This window comes from Hyperolius riggenbachi, chromosome 3, assembly GCF_040937935.1.
Source record: "Hyperolius riggenbachi isolate aHypRig1 chromosome 3, aHypRig1.pri, whole genome shotgun sequence".
Lineage (NCBI taxonomy): Eukaryota > Metazoa > Chordata > Amphibia > Anura > Hyperoliidae > Hyperolius > Hyperolius riggenbachi.
Genome location: NC_090648.1, coordinates 419,813,165 through 419,833,894, shown reverse-complemented (window position 1 = coordinate 419,833,894; position 20,730 = coordinate 419,813,165). Strand labels below are relative to the sequence as shown.

At 45.0% G+C, this 20,730-nt stretch overlaps 1 long non-coding RNA gene across 1 annotated transcript in view; it reads left to right on the top strand.

The window, feature by feature from the left end:
• LOC137561622 (uncharacterized) overlaps positions 1 to 11,530 on the top strand; it is a 97,409-nt gene extending 85,879 nt beyond the window's left edge. Inside the window, exon 4 of the long non-coding RNA XR_011030073.1 lies at positions 11,382 to 11,530. This is a non-coding gene — a long non-coding RNA (uncharacterized lncRNA). The remainder of the gene's footprint in view (positions 1 to 11,381) is intronic.
• The last annotated feature ends 9,200 nt before the right edge of the window (positions 11,531 to 20,730 follow it).

Below are 20,730 nucleotides of genomic sequence, written 5' to 3'. Positions count from 1 at the left end.
TGGTTAGGGTTAGGCACCACCAGTGGGTTCTAGAGGTTAGGGATAGGTACAGGGAGGGTTCTGTGTGAGAGTAGGGTTAGGTATAGTTACAGTACAATATACACTACCAGGGGGGTGGTTAGGATTAGGCACCACCAGGGGGGGTTTATGGGTTAGGGATAGGTACAGAGAGGGTTCTGTGTGTTAACGCTAAATAACAATAAGGCTTTAACGCTAAATAACAATAAGGCTTTAACGCTAAATAACAATAAGGCTTTAACGTTAAATAGCGATAAGCAGCAAACGGATTAGCGGCAACACCGTGCGCCATTATTCGCAGGCGCCATTTTCAGATGTAAGCCTAAAACTAACCCTCTTCCTCATACCTAACACTAGGGATCCATCTGAAAATGGTGCCTGTGTATAATGGCGCACGGTGTTGCCGCTAATCCGTTTGTTGCTTATCGCTATTTAACTTAAATCCTTATCATTATTTAGGGTTAACACACAGAACCCTCCCTCTACCTATCCCTAACCCCTAGACCCCCCCCTGGTGGTGCCTAACCCTAAGACCTCCCTGGTGGTGCCTAACCCTAAATCTCCCCCTGGTGGTGCCTAACCCTAACCTTGACAGTGTTACATTAAATCCATTCACCGTTTTGCAGTTAAATAACTTCTGCAGTTTGGCTTATGTAGGTTAGCTATTGATAACTAACGTTACTGTGCGCAATAACGTCTGCTGTTTGGCATATGAACGGCGCTATTGATAAATAAGGTTACTGTGTGCCGTTTTTCTTCTTTTTTCCCTGTGCGCCATTATTATGCAGTACTAACGATAAATAGCGATAAGCGTATCTTTTTAATGCTGCGCCATTTTTATGCATAGGCGCTGTGCGCCATTATTCACTGATCCGAACACTAGCCCTCCTAATGTCTAACATTAACCCTCTTTCTCATTCCTAACTCTAACTCCCCATCCTCATGCCTAATACTAACGCCCCCTCCTCATGCCTTACACCAACCCTCTCCTCAGACCTAACACTAACCACCCTCCTCATGCCTAACACTAAACTCCCTCCTCATGTGTAACACTAACCACCCTCTTCATACCTAAATGCTAACCACCTTCCTTATGCCTTACACTAAACCCCCTCCTCATGCCTAACACTAACCCTCCCTCCTCATGCCTACACCAACTACCCTCCTCATGCCTAACACTAACCACCTTCCTCGTGCCTAACACTAACTACCCTCCTCATGCCTAACACTAACCACCTTCCTCATGCCTTACACTAAACCCACTCCTTATGCCTAACACTAACCCTCCCTCCTCATGCCTAATACTAACCCCCCTCCTCATGCCTAATACTAACCCCCCTCCTCTTGCCTAATACTAACCCTCCCTTTTCATGCCTAACACTAACCACCCTCCTCATATCTCACACTAAACTACCTCCTCATGCCTTACACTAACCCTCCCTCCTAATGCTTAACACTAACTACCCTCCTCATGCCTAATACTAGCCACCTTCCACATGCCTTACACTAAACTCCCTCCTCATGACTAACACTAACCCTCCCTCCTAATGCCCAACACTAACCCCCTCCAATGCATAACACCAACCCTCCCTCCTCATGCCTAACACTAACCCCCCCTCCTCATGCCTAACACTAACCCCCCCTCCTCATGCATAACACTAACCCCCCCTCCTCATGCCTAACAATAACCCCCTTCCTCATGCCTAACGCTAACTCCTCTTCTAATGCCCCTCTGAGGTCCATTTACGTACCCCCCTCTGGGGTACTAGTACCTTGTGCTTAGAACAAAGACAACTATTTCAAATTTTCTTCAGGTTTTTCTGCATGTTGATGCAAATTATCCCGGTGAGAGCATAGTTCAACATGTTATGAATAAATTGTTGAAAAAGCATGAAACATTTAGACTTTTGGGACCATTAAAAGTAGAGCTACAAGACAAATTTTTATAAAACTTTTAACTTTTATTAAATCACACTTTCCTGTGTATATTTTCACACAGACAATAGGAGGTGTTCTATACATAAGACACCTCAAGTTCTCTTTAGTTTTATACCATCCATGAAAAAGGAGCCAGGGGTTCTGTAACCACGTAAACAACTGTTTGTATACATTAGTCAAATATGTAAAGAAATCAACATGTACACAGACAAAACTGTTTCATGGAGCAAGGTTAACTTTTTCAGTAGTAACGGTTGTCAAGTAAACTTATGAGACAGTATAGGACTATAAAATACACTTTAAAGCCTACCTGAAGTAACATGTTACAAGGCGAGATAAGCATACACACATAAAGTACTAGCCCTATAAAGAAATTATTTGAAATTCTTTTCTGTTTTCCAGTGCAGCAAGAGTTAAACAATTATCTATGCAAAAGAGCTTGTCAGCTTCTTGTTGAATTCAGTCAAGTTTACTGAAAAGCAAATACAAGCTAAAAGGCTGATACCTGTAAGGGAGAAGGGAGATAATGTTTTACTACAGGAAAGTTCAAAAAGTAATTACTTTTTCATTATAATTTCTAGCTTAAAACGCAGAGTGTGGATTCCGAACTGCAGCTGTGACAGTCTGATGCAATCTTAAAATTTAACCACTTTACCCCCGGCGGTACAAATTTCTCCGCCCCTTTTTTCCCTCCTAAAAAACCAGGGACGGAGAAATCCGTACCTTCCGCGCTCCCGCCGCTGTCCGCGCTACCGCCGCTCGTGCGCACGCACCCGCCGCTCGTGCACGCCGCCGCCTGCTTGCCCGGAGATCAATGAACGGGAAAATCCATTCCCGTTCGTTGATCTAAGCCCCCGCAATGATCTGCTGCTTCTTTCAGAAACAGCGCGATCATTGTGAGTCTCCCAGCCTCTTACTGCTTCCTGTAAGCGTCCTTCCGGTCGCTTACAGGTCGCATGTAAACATACTCACTGTGGCCATCTTGTGTCCAAATAGTAAACTACACCCTAATGCATTTTACACATACAAATACATTGTTTTACATAATAAATTAACTCATTACCTCCCACACTCCCCAATTTTTTTTTTTTGTAATTTAAAAAAAAAAGAAATATATACAATAAAAAAAACCAAACATAAATAGTTACCTTAGGGACTGAACTTTTTAAATATTTATGTCAAGAGGGTATAACACTGTTACTTTATAAACTACGGGCTTGTAATTAGGGATGGACGCAAAACTGAAAAAAATGCACCTTTATTTCCAAATAAAATATTGTGGCCAAACATTGTGATAGGGACATAATTTAAACGGTTTTATAATCGGGAATAATGGGCAAATAAATTTCATAGGTTTTAATTACAGTAGCATGCATTATTTAAAAACTATAATGGCCGAAAACTGAAAATAATAATTTTTTCCCACATTTTTTCCTATTTTCCCCATTAAAACACATTTAGAATAAAATAATTCTTGGCATAATGTCCCACCTAAAGAAAGCCTAATTGGTGGCGGAAAAAACAAGATATAGTTCATTTCATTGCGATAAGTAATAATAAAGTTATAGACGAATGAATGGAAGGAGCGCTGAAAGGTGAAAATTGCTCTGGTGGTCAGGGGGTAAAACCCCTCAGTGGTGAAGTGGTTAAGCTATAAAACTAAAATAAAAATAGACTCTTTACTATACTATGAGTCTTCTATTTATTATCCATACTACAAATACAATACGTTCCCTTTAACCTCCTTGCCGGTTATCCCGAGCTCAGCTCGGGGTAACCTGTGCAGGAGGATTTCTCAGGCCCGGCTGGGCCGATTTGTATAATTTTTTTTTATTGCACGCAGCTAGCACTTTTGGAGATCAGTTCTTATCCCATCTAAATCCCAATCCAAAGCTTTGCTGATTGCTGAATTATAACCTTACCATGGGAAAATGAAAAATTGCTGGTTAAGGGCTCTGCCTCTAACACAGGAGACATGGGTTCAAATCTCTGCTCTCTCCATTCAGTAAATCAGCACCTAATCAGTAAATGACCTTTGGCAAGACTCCCTAAAACTGCTACTGCCTATACAGCATGGGCATTTGTACAACAGAACATGAGAGGAAGACCACATTTGTTACGGTACTTTAAGGAGATGTTTCTCAGGTACTTATTGTAATGAATAGCGGAGATGCCGCCACGCGGTCTGGGGGCAGGGTGGCTGTCTCCGCGTTCAGACCGGCGGTTTCCGCACAGCGGCGTGTGTCTAGTTTGCCTGGGCCTTCTGGTGCACACGGATGGAGAGCTGCGCGCGCTAGAAGACAGGACATTTATGCCAGCAGGAGAGGTATCAGCTGATCAGGACGATCAGCTGATCCCAGCAGAATTCCTGATTGGCTGAGTGGCTGGGGGCGGCGCTGAGGTGCGCTGTAGTATATATAGATCTTGCTTGTCAGTTGCTGGTTGTCTGCCGTTGCGAATACCTACCTGTGAGCACTCAGACCTCAGTCAGATCTTACAGTGTGTTAGAACCAGGTGGACTTGGGAATTCACACTTAGCCAGATTACGCTCTTGTTATTCACTGTGTTATACTTTAGACCAGTTCCAGGGTGTTGAGACCAAGGACCTCACACCCAAGCTTAGGATTACTGTGTCATTGCTGTGTTATACCTTAGACTAGTTCCAGGATGCTGAGACCAAGGACCTCACACTCAAGCATAGGATACTGTGTTATTCTTTAGACTAGTTCCCGGGTGTCAAGACCAAGGACCTCACACCCCAGACTAGGAATGTGCTTTATATCTGTTATGACCATTTGCTCTGTCGACCTCTCTCTTGCTTTCTGATTCGGTACCTCTGCCTATCTGCCTACCAGTTGCCAACCTTGCCTGTACCCGGTTACTGAATCAGGCTTCTGTCTTTGTACCTTATCTGCTCGTGTGTTGCCAACCTGGCCTGCCCAACCCTTCTGGCTGTCACTCATCCCTCGAGTGTTCAGTCTGTCTGTACTATCCGTGACACTATTCCACCAAGTGTCAGTTAGCTGCAAGGACCTCCTGCTCCTCAGAGAGTCCTTCCTGCAGTGCAGCCAGTGGCCTCTATCCCATAGGAGTCCTCTGGCTGCAGTACAGTCTGATTCCCAGGGAATCACTGGCTGCCAGATTATCTCTATCCCCTCTCTTTAGGAGATAGTTCCTGCACAGCCGAGGGCCACCTGCTCCTCAGGTGGTCTCTGGCCGAAGTTATCTGTGTCTCCTGCCCCACGGGAGATAGCCTACAGTTGCACCAAACACTTACACTTTATTAGGTGTCCAGAGGTTAATCATACTTGTATTATTGGTGATTCTGCAGATCATCCATAATCAGGTATACATCTGTATTGTTGATGATTCTGAAGATTATCAATAATCAGATTCTCTCTGTGTGCTGACACCAATCGTTACACTTATGCAGAGATTTTTTGGATAGTGGAAGAGATGCCTAAGTTAGCTGCGAATGTCTTCTTTTCCCATCAGACAACTAGACAGCAGCAGTAGCTCTAGCAGAAATTTAACAGAAGCATAGCACACTTTCTTCAGGGAGCAGCTGGTAGGCCTGGCACTATGAAGCTCTCACAGACACACCTTATGAAGGATAGTAAGTATGTTGACTTAAGTTCAATGGCAACAACTTCAGAAGTGAAGAAAGACCTCACGGATTGCTTCTTGTCTCAGATGGGCCAGTGGCTGTAACTTTCAGAACATGAGCTAGATGATAGTTTGCTGTGCTGCAAGGGTTTCATCAAAAGTATTGATCTGTCAACCTCAAAACACACGTGTTCAGACTAGCCCAGGGGCCCCCAAACTTTTTCGGTCAAGGGCCGGGTTAACATACTTCAGACTGCTGGGGGGCTGGAGTATACATAACATGATGTAGAAAACATTACATTGAACCTAGGCAGGGTAAACTATTACCTGTTAACATCTGCAGCCCTTATGTCCCCTTTTTAACCAAAGCAGATAGTATGCCCCCAATACAGCATGTGCAGATATTATGCCCCCAATACAGCATGTGGAGATAGTATGCCCCCAACACAGCATGTGCAAACAGTATACTCCCAACAGCCAACGGTGGCTGGATGGTGTACTGGTTAAGGGCTCTGCCTCTGACACGGGAGGCCAGGGTTCGAATCTTGGCTCTACCTGTTCAGTAAGCCAGTAATTCAGTAAGGAGTTCATTGGGCAAGACTCCCTAACACTGCTACTGCCTACTGAGTGCGCTCTAGTGGCTGCCTCGCAAGCGCTTTGAGTCTGACAGGAGAAAGGCGCTGTGCAAATACTGCCATTATTATTATAGCATTTGCAGATAGTATGCCCCCAACACAGCAAGTTCAGATAGTATAACCCCCAACACAGCATTTGCAGATAGTATGCCCTCAACACAGCATGTGCAGACAGTATGCCCCCCAACACAGCATGTGCAGACAGTATGCCCCCAACACAGCATGTGCAGACAGTATGCCCCCCAACACAGCATGTGCAGACAGTATGCCCCCCAACAAAGCATGTGCAGACAGTATGCCCCCCAACACAGCATGTGCAGACAGTATGCCCCCCAACACAGCATGTGCAGATAGTATGCCCCCACACAGCATTTGCAGATAGTATGCCCCCCAACACAGCATGTGCAGATAGTATGCCCCCCAACACAGCATGTGCAGATAGTATAACTCACAACACAGCATGTGCAGAAAAGTATGCCCCCCCAATACAGCACGTGCAGACAGTATGCCCCCAACACAGCATTCGCAGGTAGTATGCCCCCCAACACAGCATGTGCATATATTATACCCCCTAACACCGAAAGAACAGATAGTATGCCCCCAAAACAGCATGTGCAGATATTATGTCCCCCAACACAGCATGTGCAGATACTCTGCCACCAAAACGTTATCCCCTCCACCTGTTAACCACTTTTCTCAGCAGCCTGAAAAACAGTCCCCCACACACAAAGCAATCAATGTTCAAAATACATATTTTAAAAGCTGCCCCCCCCCCCCCCCAAACGACCCCCTTTCCCCAATAATCGCATGAACTGCAAATTATCCACCCCTACACAAACACACACACACACATGCGCACACATAGAGGAGTACTCCCAGCAGCAGCTATTCATTCACGGGACACCTGCCTTTCAATAGGACAGCAGTGTCACCTGATGTGGAATTGGATTGGAAGCCAGCGAACGCCTGCTTGCTGGCTTCCCTGTGGATGGGTGGAATCAGCACTGCTATTCTATAAACGGGCTACTGATATTTAGAGACGAAGTGGACCGTATCTATAAGTAATATGTTCTGTGCGTGGGGGGCCAGTAAAAAAGCCTCAGGGGGCCGCATTCGGCCCGCGGGCCTTTGTTTGAGGACCACTGCACTAGCCTATAATTTGCTATAGGTAGCATTGGAAACTCACTGTGTCATCCGCTAACCCGAATGTCTCCAACCCACTACCTCCTAGATTGTAAGCTTGCAATAGCAGGGACCTCCTTCTAGTGTTTCTTATTTTGCTGTAATTTATCATATGAACTTGTACCAGTATTAGTGATGTCTCAAGGCACACATCATCAGCTATGTATGTAGTTGTACTGGTATTGTTGGATGTCCTGATTGTAGAGTTGTAAAGTTTTGAACCTTTCATGTATCTATTTTCCCCACTATTTCATTTGTACTCTGTACGCAAGATGTTGGCACTACACAAATAAATAATACTGTAATTGCATCGCTGGAAAGGTGGTGGGGAACAGATTAATTTTCCTTTCAACAGGCTGAAAACTGGTAACAGATTGTAGCACCTAATACATGCTCACACAAGGCTTACAAAGTAGGAGGAAACAGAAGCTGGAACAGTGGTGTATATAGCAGATCCTAATGGTGCCAATGGTGAAGCCCAGGCAGAAGTCAACAATAAAGGATTGGTGTACAGTAGTGTTGGGCGAACACCTGGATGTTCGGGTTCGGGCCGAACAGGCCGAACATGGGCCAGATGTTCGGCATGTTCGGCCCGAACCCCGAACTCAATGGAAGTCTATGGGACCCCCGAACATGCCCATTTTGGGGGCCCTATGGGGTCGCAGGCATAAGGGGGGAGCATGCCCCGATCGCGGGGTCGGAAATTCCCCCCACCCCCTCCGCTAGCGCTCCCCCCTCTGCCCGCTTCCCCATAAAAAAAGTTTAATGCAAGTTAAATAGTACCAGTGGCTGGCAGTGGAGTGAGGAGGAGGAGTCCGAGTAGGAGAGTGACGCGTTGAGGCCGGGCAGCGGGCGGTTCAGCGGTAGTACCCTTGTGGTACTTCCGCCCTTTCTCTGACCTCACGTCCTCTACGTGATGACGCATACGAGGGTACGCGTGGCGCGTACCCTCGTATGCAGAGGACGTGAGGTCAGAGAAAGGGCGGAAGTACCACAAGGGTACTACCGCTGAACCGCTCGCTGCCCGTATTCGGCCGAACAGGGGCCCTGTTCGGCCGGCCATTGAGCAGTTTGGGCGAACCCGAACAGTTTGGCCGAACACCATTAGGTGTTCGGACGAACTCGGACATCACCCGAACAGGGTGATGTTCTGCAGAACCCGAACAGTGGCGAACACTGTTCGCCCATCACTAGTGTACAGTCAATCACAAGCAGAAGTCAGCAATAGAGGATAAAACAAAAATGGAGGATCAGGTAGAGACTGGGCAAAATAGCAATGGAACAGACAGGTGAAAGGTGAAGGCAGGAAACAGAGTTCAGTCAGGTGTCATAAATGATCAGGATACAGGTCATCCTGCGAAAAAGAAATGCAGCAGCTCTCTTAGTGCATTTCACACTGCTTAAACCGCAATTGTGGGTGTGCACTTTATGCAAATGTGCCAACAACCCATGTTGATCCCCCGTCAGAGGACTTGCCCACACACCAGAAATCCACACTGGTGAGACAGCATAATCGGTGGCTCGGACACCAACGTACATGGTCACATCGGTGACCCAGAACAGTACAAATATATCATTTTCCAGAGTTTTCAGTTTCAGATCTTCTTACATATTATCCATAAGTTACTTGCTTAGATCTGGAAGCATGGGTTTCCTTGTTCATTGCACAAAATGTAAATTGAATGTTTCATATCAGTGACCAGGATGCAGAATGGAATTTGTTTTTCTTCTGCATTTATTTTAAAGGTGATCTTTCCTCCAGCAATGTATTTGCTGCCAGGCAGCCCTCCTACTGAAAATGAAAAGATGTCCTGCTAATCACCTAAGGCACAGAACTAATCTTAGCATCAAGGACTTCTCCTACAAGATTGTTTGCTTGTTCCCATATTAGTTCAAAGACGGCTGAATTTTTTTTGTGTTGGTTCTACAAAACAATCTGACATCTGTCATTATGAGGCTATACATCTCATGTCTCCAGTGCTGTGGGAGCAGGAGCCTGAATGCCTTCATATGTCTCCTTGGTGTGCTGTCTTGTAATGCTGCCAACACTATTAATGCAACGAAAGTGTCTTTGACGCAGCATGTTCCATTCATCAGATTTCTCAAGCTGGCTGAGATAAAAGCCGCATAAGAGCTGAACTGTACATTCACTTTAATATCAGCAATCTTCAAAGGTTAACACTTTTACAGATACAGTCCAAAGGTACAACGTTTACATTGATGAAAAGAAGATTCTCTTTATACTTTACCTAATGTGCTAACCTCATATTAACATGCAAAAAAAGATTATTTTTATATTTCTAAACTCACATATATGGGACTGCTGATCATCCTATATCCAAGTCCCTAGAATAATGATTGGCACTTCACTTAAAGAGTATCTAAATCAAAAATTAAAGTTTGCTTTAAACCTAATAAGTTGCCAAAGTATATAATATACCACATAATTATGTGTGATGATTTTCTCACCCCCGGGGTCCGTATTCCACATATGGGGCTTGATTCACAAAGCGGTGCTAACCTACTTAGCACGTCTAAAGTCTTTAGACATGCTAACCAGGGTGCTAAGTAGGTTAGCACTGAATTTCTGAATCCGATAATTCGGTGCTAACCTACTTAGCACCCTGGTTAGCGCGTCTAAAGACTTTAGACGTGCTAAGTAGGTTAGCACCGCTTTGTGAATCAAGCCCATGGTCTTGAAATCCCCACCCCCCAGTGTGAAATTGGGCCCAGGTTATTCTTTTTCTTTCCAAACCATAGTAGATGTAAACTTTATAACTTTATATGTTCATCTAAAGTTGGAGAGCAAGTAGGCCTCTTGTACCGGAGAGGACCTTGGGCCACCGGCAGGGAGCAGAGCTGCGGCGGGGGCACAGGATGGCTGCAAGGGGCTGGAGGAAGCCCCAGGTAAGTGGATTTTTAATTTTTATTCTTCCTGGATGTGCCCTTTAAAGAGGAACTGTAACTAGGGATTGAACTTCATCCCAAGCAGTAGCCAATACCCCCTTTCCCATGAGAACTATTTACCTTTTCTCAAATAGATCATCAGGGACGTCTGTACGGCTGATATTGTGGTGAAACCCCTGCCACAGTGTGATGTGACGGTATCTCCCTCTGTACATATGTAGATCTAAAAAAAAAAAAAAACCTTTTAGCCTATTGCATTGTTATTTTGTGATCAGTTTAAGACCTGCCTGTGCTTGGCGGTAAAGTCATATATGCAACAGGTGATTGAAGAAAATGGAGACCTTTGAGATTGTTTTGAATCAGTTGTGGATGATTCAGAGGAGAAGGTGTCTGCAAATAAGTGTTTCTGTGATGGTGCTGAAAATGTACAGACTCAGAAGAGTTCTGGATAAGTTTACTGACATTAAAATAGTCATCTGTTTTCATCTATGGAATGCCTTACAAAACCTACTGCCACTCAGTTGTGTCTGAAATGTTTACAACTTCTCCATTGTCTGCCTGATATCATTATACAAGTTCCCCTGCCCTAAAACAACACAGGAAGTGTATTAGCATACTTCCTTCTATGTACGAAAGTGCTTGAATGGTGCCAAAATCAGGTCACATTTTTGTTGTACCAACCCATTTATCCATAATGCAACATGCACGTATATTTTTCTTGGTAGAATACTGCATTTTTAGACATTTTTACTGTAACGCAGAAATACCGCATGTTTTCCTGTACTTTCGGAGAATTACCGAAAAATTGTACTTTGCTGGAAAATCTTTTAGCATTGTTAAGAATACTGGAAAATGCTGAATGCATTTCAATGATACCTGACAATGAAAATGAAGTATAAAACTTCAGAGTGAATATGTTTTATAGCACTGCATATGTCATCCTGACCTTAAATATGTCTGAACTCTTGCTACTGACTATGTTTCCATCCATTCCGTCCAGAAACATACTGTGGTTAAAGGTCTATGCAGGAAAAGTGTGATCTCATATTGAGAACAATAGAAATTCATACATTCATTTCTTCATGTTTTTTTTAGTTAACTGTGCACTTTCTGATAAGAAGGCCTACGTCTGCCTGGCTATGCCACAAAATATCAGTCAGTCCAAGAAGGTCATGAATCGGTCTAAATTTAATCTTGAATGTGACAGCTTACACTGGTTTACTTGACTGTAACAGGCCATCTGATGTATGTAAGTAAATTATATACTACTAGTAGACCCAAGCCCATTTAAAAACGGGCTCCAGTTCTTTTTTCTGCTGCTGCTGCCAGTGCGCATGCACACTCCCGCTGCGCGAGCACGTAACTGCCCCGCACACATGCAACCGCCGCGCACCGGCCCACCTCGCACTCCCGCCTCGCTCCCTGGTCCCGTCCAGCTGTCCGTTACTGCGCAGTAGCAAAAAACAAGGACACATGGACAGCTGGGACACAGGGATTTTATTGTATATTATGGAGCAGTATACTGGTATAAACTAACTTTTATGAACAAAAACTGCCGAAACAAGACATTCCAAGGGATACGACACACCTGCCACATACTTATTTTAGCAACTTGACTGTAAGTTTAAGGGGTCGATGGAGCAGCATACTGGTATAAATTTTCCTACATAAACAAAAAGTGCCCAAAAACAAATAGCTACATTTCAGTAGTTTACCTCGTGGTAAAAAAAATATATGAGTATTCACTAATATTTTCACACATGCGGTGATTAACTGAAAACACTGCCAATGGCAATTTACAATTTTACCTATACGGTATTTAATTCAGTATTTTAGGGACTCACGTGGTACATTCTGTATTTAAAGAATTATTGCAGTGCATGTAAAATGGAAGCCAGAGCTTATACAGAAAGCATTCCTTTCTATGTTGACAAGTAATAAACAAGCCCAAGCTGCATTAACCACTTCAGCCCGTGGGTATTTTTCACTTTATGGTCGAGACGAATTTTCACATTTCGGTCCTCCTCCCTTTCAATCCCCAATAACTTTATCACAAAGAAATGATCTGTACCTTGTTTGTTCCACCACCAATTAGGCTTTCTTTGCGTGGTACAAGCAGTAGAGTGTTGTACCGTGTTAGCCATGAGTAAAAGCAAGGAGTTTTGAATCAGGATGATACCATTTATTGGCTAACTTAGAGATGGATAAACAGTGAGCTTTCGGCTTATAAAAAGCCTTTGTCAGAATGGTTCCTGACAAATACTGAAAAACACAGCTTATATACACTGACATACAGAGGAGAAACATTCTTATCAATTTAGCCAGGATGCCTTGGAAAGCCTCCTCAGTAACAGTTAAGACAACTAATTACATTTATGTTTGCTAAAGAATGTTTCTCCTCTGTATGTCTGTGTTTTTCAGTATTTGTCAGGAACCAGTCTGACGAAGGCTTTTTATAAGCCGAAAGCTCACTGTTTATCCATCTCTAAGTTAGCCAATAAATGGTATCATCCTGATTCAAAACTCCTTGCTTTTGCGTGGTACATTATGCTAAGAATAATTTTATTCTAAATGCATTTTAACGCAAATAATAAGAAAAAAAATGGAAAAAAATCATTATTTCTCAGTTTTTGGCCATTTTAAAATAATACATGCCACCATAATTAAAATCCACACATTTTACTTGGTCATTTGTCCTGGTTATTGCAACGTTAAAATTATATCCCTAGTATAATGTATGATGACAATATTTTATTTGGAAATAAAGGTGCATTTTTCAGTACATCCATTACTAATTTTTAGCCCATAAATTAATAATAATATGCCCTCTTGACATGCATATTAAACAATTTTTATTTCCTAAACACAGTAGGTGTAATTTTACTATTTCGCCTCAAGATGGGGACATTGAGCCCTTCCTATTCATGTACAATAAGTACGCTATAGGAAAAAATGTGTTGCTACATTGTAACTAGGGAAGTGACGCAGGCATCAATGGATGCCTGCGATCATGGTGGCCAAGAGGGGAGAAATTAATGAATGGGAAATTTGTTCCCATTCATAAATCTAATGATATGCAGTGGTAAGCAGCGGAAATCAGTGGCAGGAAGAAGCGTGGCAGCTCTATTTAAGAATAAAAATTGTTTTTGAACAAAAACAGTGTTTATTTTTGGTAGGAATGTTGCCGGGAGCAGGGGGGATTGGCTGCAGGGGACAAAGGTCCCCTGAGCCAATCCTCTCTGCTCCTCGCAACATCACGATTTCAGACATCTGTCCATACGATCGCCCGCACAGCCCCCCCAAGCTGCGTCCCTTCCCTCCCCGCCTCTGTAAGCTGATTGGATGAAGCTTACAGAGACGGGGAGGGAAGGGACGCAGGCGAGGAGTGGCGATATGCAGGAGGCGGGGGAGTGGCAGGTGAATGGCAGCACAAAGGTAAACAGCCAGCTAGCGACAAGCTGTGTGTCACTAGCCTGGCGGTTTTTATACTAAGGGACAGCAGAGTGCAGGGCCGGCCTGGGGGTGCACTATACGGACACAGAGGTTGGGCATTGTATGCAGAACCAGCCTCTGTGTCCTAATATTCATGTCAGAAACCCACCTCGGGTTCACTTTAAACTCACACATCAGTTATTTACCTCAAAAGTCAGTAATTTTACTTTTCCATTTTTCCATTAGGTAACAACTTTTCTGAATTGACAAATGTTTGACAAAATCAGATGTTTTTAGCTTTACTGCAATGCTGTATGAATTGAGCCCAATATGGTATTGGCATGGGTTTTGCAAGGGAACTTATCTTATATGCTTGCATTTCTTTGAGGAAAGATGTTGTGTGCACATAGGAAAGAACCTCAGTTCTGGGGTTGGGTCTAATTTAGCACAACCCTCAAAACATGGGGAGCGACATGGGTAGGAGTAGGGGCATTGAGAAAGGTGGAGGATTCACTTGTTCTTATTGTATTTCTCTATTTTATGCCCCCGAAAAAGTCAATAAAAATGATTCCTTAAAGGGCAGAGCCTAAAAATGGAATACTGCAATTACCTGGGGCTTCCTAAAGCACCCCATAGCCTACGAGGTCCCTCAGCGTCCTCTGGTTCCCCTCCATCCTCCTGCTGGCAGCTCAGTTAGGTGCGCAACTTCGGTGGGAGTTGTGTGCAACTGTACATGCATGGCCCATCCCCACCCCTGGCATGATCATTCGCCCATCGCCATGGTCATTCTGCGCATGCCAGGTTCTTGAAAGAATGAACTACGCATGTGCAGAACGCTCACAGTGATGGGCGCCTGATTGAGCCGGTGGCGCAGAAGGGCCACGTATGCACAGTTGCGCACAACTACCATTGAAGTCGCGCACCTAGTGGAGCCAACAGTGAGAGGACAGAGGGGAACCAGAGGAAACTGAGGAACCACGGTGGGCAGGAGGAAGCTCCAGATAGGTGCAGTATTCCATATTTAGTCTCTGTTCCGGGTCCCTTTAAAAATAATAATTTTTTTCTGCTAATGCTAGAAATACAAATGCATAATAAAATACAAATATATATGTAATTTTTTTTTAACTTACTGTTAGTTCTCCTTCTACAAATGTAAAATACAATATTACATAAGCATTATGAACAATATTAAACCTATCTATCATCAACTGTGGTAAGAAACTGCATATCTGTGGTACCTGTGTAGAGCAACATACACAGATAACTAAGATTATAGAATGAATATAACACTTGCTTGCTGCTTGCAATATGGCTAGCATTCCTACTGTAGTATGTGTATATTAGCTTTTTTTTGTGATTTATAGAGTAGCAGGCTTTTTGTATCTGTAATTTGATTTTTAAGATAACAACCTTTCTATGAGGACAACATGACTGAGGTAAGCAGATGGGTAATCAGTAAAAAAAGAGAGAGAAAATTCTCTTACTTTAGCTTGTAAAATAAATACTTTTAGAGTGATAAAAATCAAGCAAGCTGTCCAGAGCTGAAGCATGTCCTCTCTATCAATTGAAAGCCTTTTATGTTTTGTTAAAGGCCATGTGGAATTTTCAAGCTTTGTTGTAGGTACCAATTCAAACCTCAATAAATGTCCAATCTAAACAACCTTAACCAAGTCAATACTAAAAATATGAGGTGATAAAAGACGGATTAAAACGATAATAGACTGGGGAGTCTGTGATACATATACAAAAAATATGAAGGCTGACTGTACTAGCTTGCTTGTATTTAAAATATTTAAAAAGTAATTAATGAACTGTCTTAATCATATTTAGTGTTGTTAATCAACTTCAGCAATGCATGGTTTGGAACCTGAAAACTCGCATTAATTTCATGTGGGTGGCACAGTGTTGTAGTGGTTAGAACTTTAGCTTTGCAGCCAGGTCAACATCTGCAAGGAGTTTGTATGTTCTCCCCATGTCTGCGTGGGTTTCTTCCGGTCACTCCAGTTTCCTCCCACATCCCCAAAACATACAGATACGTTAATTGGCTTCCCCTAAATTGGCTCTAATACATGCACTACACAATACATACATAGCATAGGACTATGGTAGGGACTTGTGATGATCCGCTCGGCTGCCTGCGCAGGCAGCCTTTTGACCACTGTTCAGGTCTGCATGCTGCAGGTCTCTGGAAAAGAGACCTTTTGTCAGTTTTGCAGCTTGCTGCTGCTGGGGAATTTGCATACGTTGGTCATGCAAATTTCCTAGCCACATCCTCTGGAGGTTTGTACTATAAATACCATGTGATATCACAGACCTTCACTGGTCATAACGGTTTGTCCTGTGAAACACTCCTGGAGTGTCAGCCATGCTTATTGTTTGAAGATTAGCTTAGAGTAATTCTTGGGACTGCACTAGGCATCCTTGCTAGAGCAGTCAGGATTGTATTATTTGTATTGCCTGTTCTGTCTGTCTGTCGCAGTGCTGGGCCGAAATTACGCATGCGCGTAATTACGCACCGTAATTTACCGCTATTTTACACGTAAGCGCTACGCGTAATTTACTGTCTACGCGTAAGTATATACGCGTAAGTCGTAAAGCGGTATTGTAATTACGCCGTCTACCGTAATAGCGTAGGCATGCGTAATTTTACGGCAAAATTACGCGTAATTTTACGCGTAATTTCGTAGGCACAACTCCCCTTTTCTAGGAGTAGCCAATCAGTTATCAAGTTTGTTTGGGAGCTACATCCTAAGCAACCAATAGTATCTTCTCCCGCCCTTTAGTATATAAGCTGTCAGCCATGATCTGTGTTCTTTGTGGGTTGCTTTCACTTTCTGAGGAGAAGGAGTGAGACAGAGAGTGATACAGTTACACATCCATATTATTAAGTGCAATTCTATTGCATTTTCTTAGATCTTTGATCTGTTTCATTGTACGCCTGTGTTAGGAAGTTGATTATTGTAGTTAGGGCTTTGTTTAGGGTTAGAATTCTGTTGTTTAGTGTTAGAGGCAGGGAAAACTGATTACAGAGCTTGTGATTTTACAGTGAAAGCGTGTAGATTGTAGAGACCAGAGAGGGCCTGTGATATGTAATAGAGTGAAATCAGTTAGATTCAGGGATCGTGTGCTGAGAGTGAATTGTATTTGTGTGTGTTTTTTTTTTTTATCACTTCAATTATTTGATTTGATTGAATTTTATTTTCATTTTTTTTGTGGGGGAATTTATTTCAAGTGCGTTGTCCCAAAGCAATTGATATATAATTTGGACTAGCTCTCCAGTCCTCTCCTCTCTCATTGCATTGAAATTTTAATTTGATTTATTTTTTTTTTCTTTTATACGTTTATCATTTGTCACTTTCCCCTACATTTAAGTTAAACAATAACGTTTGGCACTTGCTGAACATATTCCCTACTATGTCTGGCAGAGGTGGAGCAGGCCGTTCCCGTGGCCGAGGAATTGAAACCACTGCAAAAAGATGTTTGTTTGACACCTTGACAGGCAGTGATCAAGAACCAGCAGCCCAAAAAGTACATCCCTATTTCACAGCAGGAAGGGGACGCTCTGCACCAAGCAGGGGATGCACTGTACCCGGCAGGGGTCAGTCCAAAACTGGCAGGGGACAGTCAGTTGGTAGTGGACAATCAGTGCGAGGTAGTGGCCAATCCTCAACAGGCACAGTGAGGAGTGAAGATGTAACTCCAAAAAAAGTCTACAACCTTATGCGCGATTCAAGGATGATGAAGGGCCCACGACGCCCCATTATGGAGAGCCAGGCTGATGATATTGTGGAGTTTGTGACGAGAGATAGCGGTTCTCAGTCCCCCAATCTTCAGGCCCTGGAGAGTAGCAGCAGTACCAGTAGTGTTGGGCGAACAGTGTTCGCCACTGTTCGGGTTCTGCAGAACATCACCCTGTTCGGGTGATGTTCGAGTTCGGCCGAACACCTGATGGTGTTCGGCCTTTTAAGTTCGGGTTCGCCCCGAACTTCTGTATGCCCCCGAACAGGGCCGAACAGGGCCCCTGTTCGGGCGAACAGGGCCCTGTTCGGCCGAACAGGCCGCAATACGGCCCCCCTATGGGGTCGCAGGCATAAGGGGGGAGCATGCCCCGATCGCGGGGGGGGTCGGAAATTCCCCCCACCCCCTCCGCTAGCGCTCCCCCCTCTGCCCGCTTCCCCATAAAAAAAGTTTAAATCAAGTTCAATAGTAGTGTACCTGGGCTGGTGGCATTGGCTGGCAGTGGAGTGAGGAGGAGGAGGAGTCCGAGTAGCAGAGTGACGTTGAGGCCGGGCAGCGGGCGGTTGTGGTACTTCCGCCCTTTCTCTGACCTCACGTCCTCTGCATACGAGGGTACGCATCACGCGTACCCTCGTATGCGTCATCACGCAGAGGACGTGAGGTCAGAGAAAGGGCGGAAGTACCACAAGGGTACTAGCGCTGAACCGCCCGCTGCCCGGCCTCAACGTCACTCTGCTATTCGGACTCCTCCTCCTCCTCACTCCACTGCCAGCCAATGCCACCAGCCCAGGTACTATTGAACTTGATTTAAACTTTTTGTATGGGGAAGCGGGCAGAGGGGGGAGCGCTAGCGGAGGGGGTGGGGGGAATTTCCGACCCCCCCCGCGACCGGGGCATGCTCCCCCCTTATGCCTGCGACCCCATAGGGCCCCCAAAATGGGCATGTTCGGGGGTCCCATTGACTCCCATTGAGTTCGGCGTTCGGGCCGAACATGCCGAACATCTGGCCCATGTTCGGCCTGTTCGGCCCGAACCCGAACATCCAGGTGTTCGCCCAACACTAAGTACCAGCAGCACACCCATGCCTGCTCAAAGATCTGCCACCAACATCCAAAATGAGCCTTCACTTCCATATACTGCACATATTGCAGACCTTGTGGACAAAGCTCTTTCGCAGTCCGACATAAACCTAGAGTCTGATGCCCAGAATTTTTTTAATGAACCTCAGAATGTTATCAATGAGGGATTGGCGGGTGATGATCATGATGACAACTTGTACCCTGCCCGCGATCAGTCTCAGTCCTCAATGGGAGAACATAACATCCAGGATGAGGGCTCTCCCAACCTTCTTTCTCCCAATTATCCTGATGATGATGAGCTGGGTTCTTATAAGGGATGTAGTGACGATGATCTGGATAGGGACTATGCCCCGCCTGAACATCATGATGATGCCAGCTCAGATGATTCAGAGCCGCAGAGGCTGCATCAGCATACCGTGAGACCTAGTGGAAGCAGTGGCTCCTCTGGTAGGCTTTTTCAAACGAGGCAGCAGCCACAGCCTGAGCCTGCATCTGAAAGCACCCTCTCCCAAATTGTTGTGCCTGAGACTGAAAAACCAGTTAAAAAATCATCTAAGAAAGCCCCAGTTTGGAAGTACTTTACCGTTGATGAATCTGATCCCCACATTGTCATATGCAACATTTGTGGTCATAAGGTGCGTATAGGGAAGGACTTGTCAAGAGCGGGCACAGGTGGACCACTCTCCCACATAAAAAAGCATAAGAGAGAAAATCAGCTTGTTCAGGAAGCAATGGGTAAAATACCCCGCACAGTGCCCCATCCTTCTTCCCATTCAGGTTCTGACATCGGCACCCCTGTTCCCTGCCTTCACTCCGCAACACAGTCTGGCAGTAGAGGCCACATGTCAGCTACCTCAATTGCACGTTTCTCGTCAGTGGCTCACAGCACCCAGCCCTTAATTACTGAGTCGATAAGGTCGACAAAGCCACTGCCTTCCCATCACAGCAGGATCCGGAGGCTGAATGGGCTGCTGTCACAGGCTATGGTCCAGCAGTTATTGCCCTACAGTCTTGTAGAGGAGGGTACAGCCATTCGCGAGCTGCTGAGGTTTGGCATACCAGAATGGCGGATCCCCAGCCACCATTTTTTTTGCTAGGACAGCAATACCTGACCTGTATCGCCACACTGTGGATAATGTGACCCTGTCCCTTGACTTATCTGTAGGCAACAGGGTACATCTCATGACGGATTGCTGGACCAGCAGTCATGGCCAGGGACGTTATATGTCCTTTACGGCACATTGGGTCACCCTCCAATGTCAACAGGAGGGTTCCAGTCCTGGGGCGGCCAATGAGCTGGTAGCGCCACCCCGTGGTGTCAAGGGGAACAGTTCCACACTTGCCTCTAGTCATGTCGCAACCGCTACAGCTGAGCTACCCAGTAAGCGTGCCCGTGGGACTGGCCACAGCAGAGTGGTACATCGACGCTGTCAGGCGGTTCTGGGCTTAGTCAGCGTTGAGCAGCAGAGACTTACTGCACCAAATGTCCTGGCCATTATCAATGGACAGGTGCAGAAGTGGCTGACCCCAAGAAGACTCCAGGCTGGTCATGTTGTATGTGACAACGCAGCAAATCTGATTGCCGCCCTGAATCAGGGCAACATCCCCCATGTGCCATGTTTTGCCCACATACTCAACCTGGTGGTGCAGCGCTTTTTACGCACCTACCCAGGTTTGAGTGATGTGGTGCAGCATGCAAGAAGAGTTGTATCGAAGTTACGTTATTCTTCAAATGCCAAAGATTCGCTGTCTAAATTGCAGGAGAAACATGGCCTGCCCCCCCCCATAGGCTCATTGCAGATAGTGCAACACGGTGGAACTCCACACTTCGCATGCTGAATAAGTTGTGCGAGCAGAAAAAGGCGGTTGCAGAGTACCTCCGAGGAGGACATGGCACCCAGGGCGCACCTGCCCGATTCACCCAGGAAGAGTGGCGGCTGATGTATCAAGTCTGCCGTGTCTTGTCCCCATTCGATCAGGCTACAACATTCGTAAGTGGGGCACAAGTCTGTATCAGCGAAGTGATCCCTCTCGTGTACATGCTGGACGAGAGTCTGAGTAGCCTGATGACAGCTGGGGAGGATGCGCTTGATGAGCTTGAACAACAAAGCTTGCTCCAAGCCACCCAGACTCAGGCACATGAGGAGGAGGAGGAGCTTACTTTCACGCGGGACTTACTTGAGGTGCCTGACCAT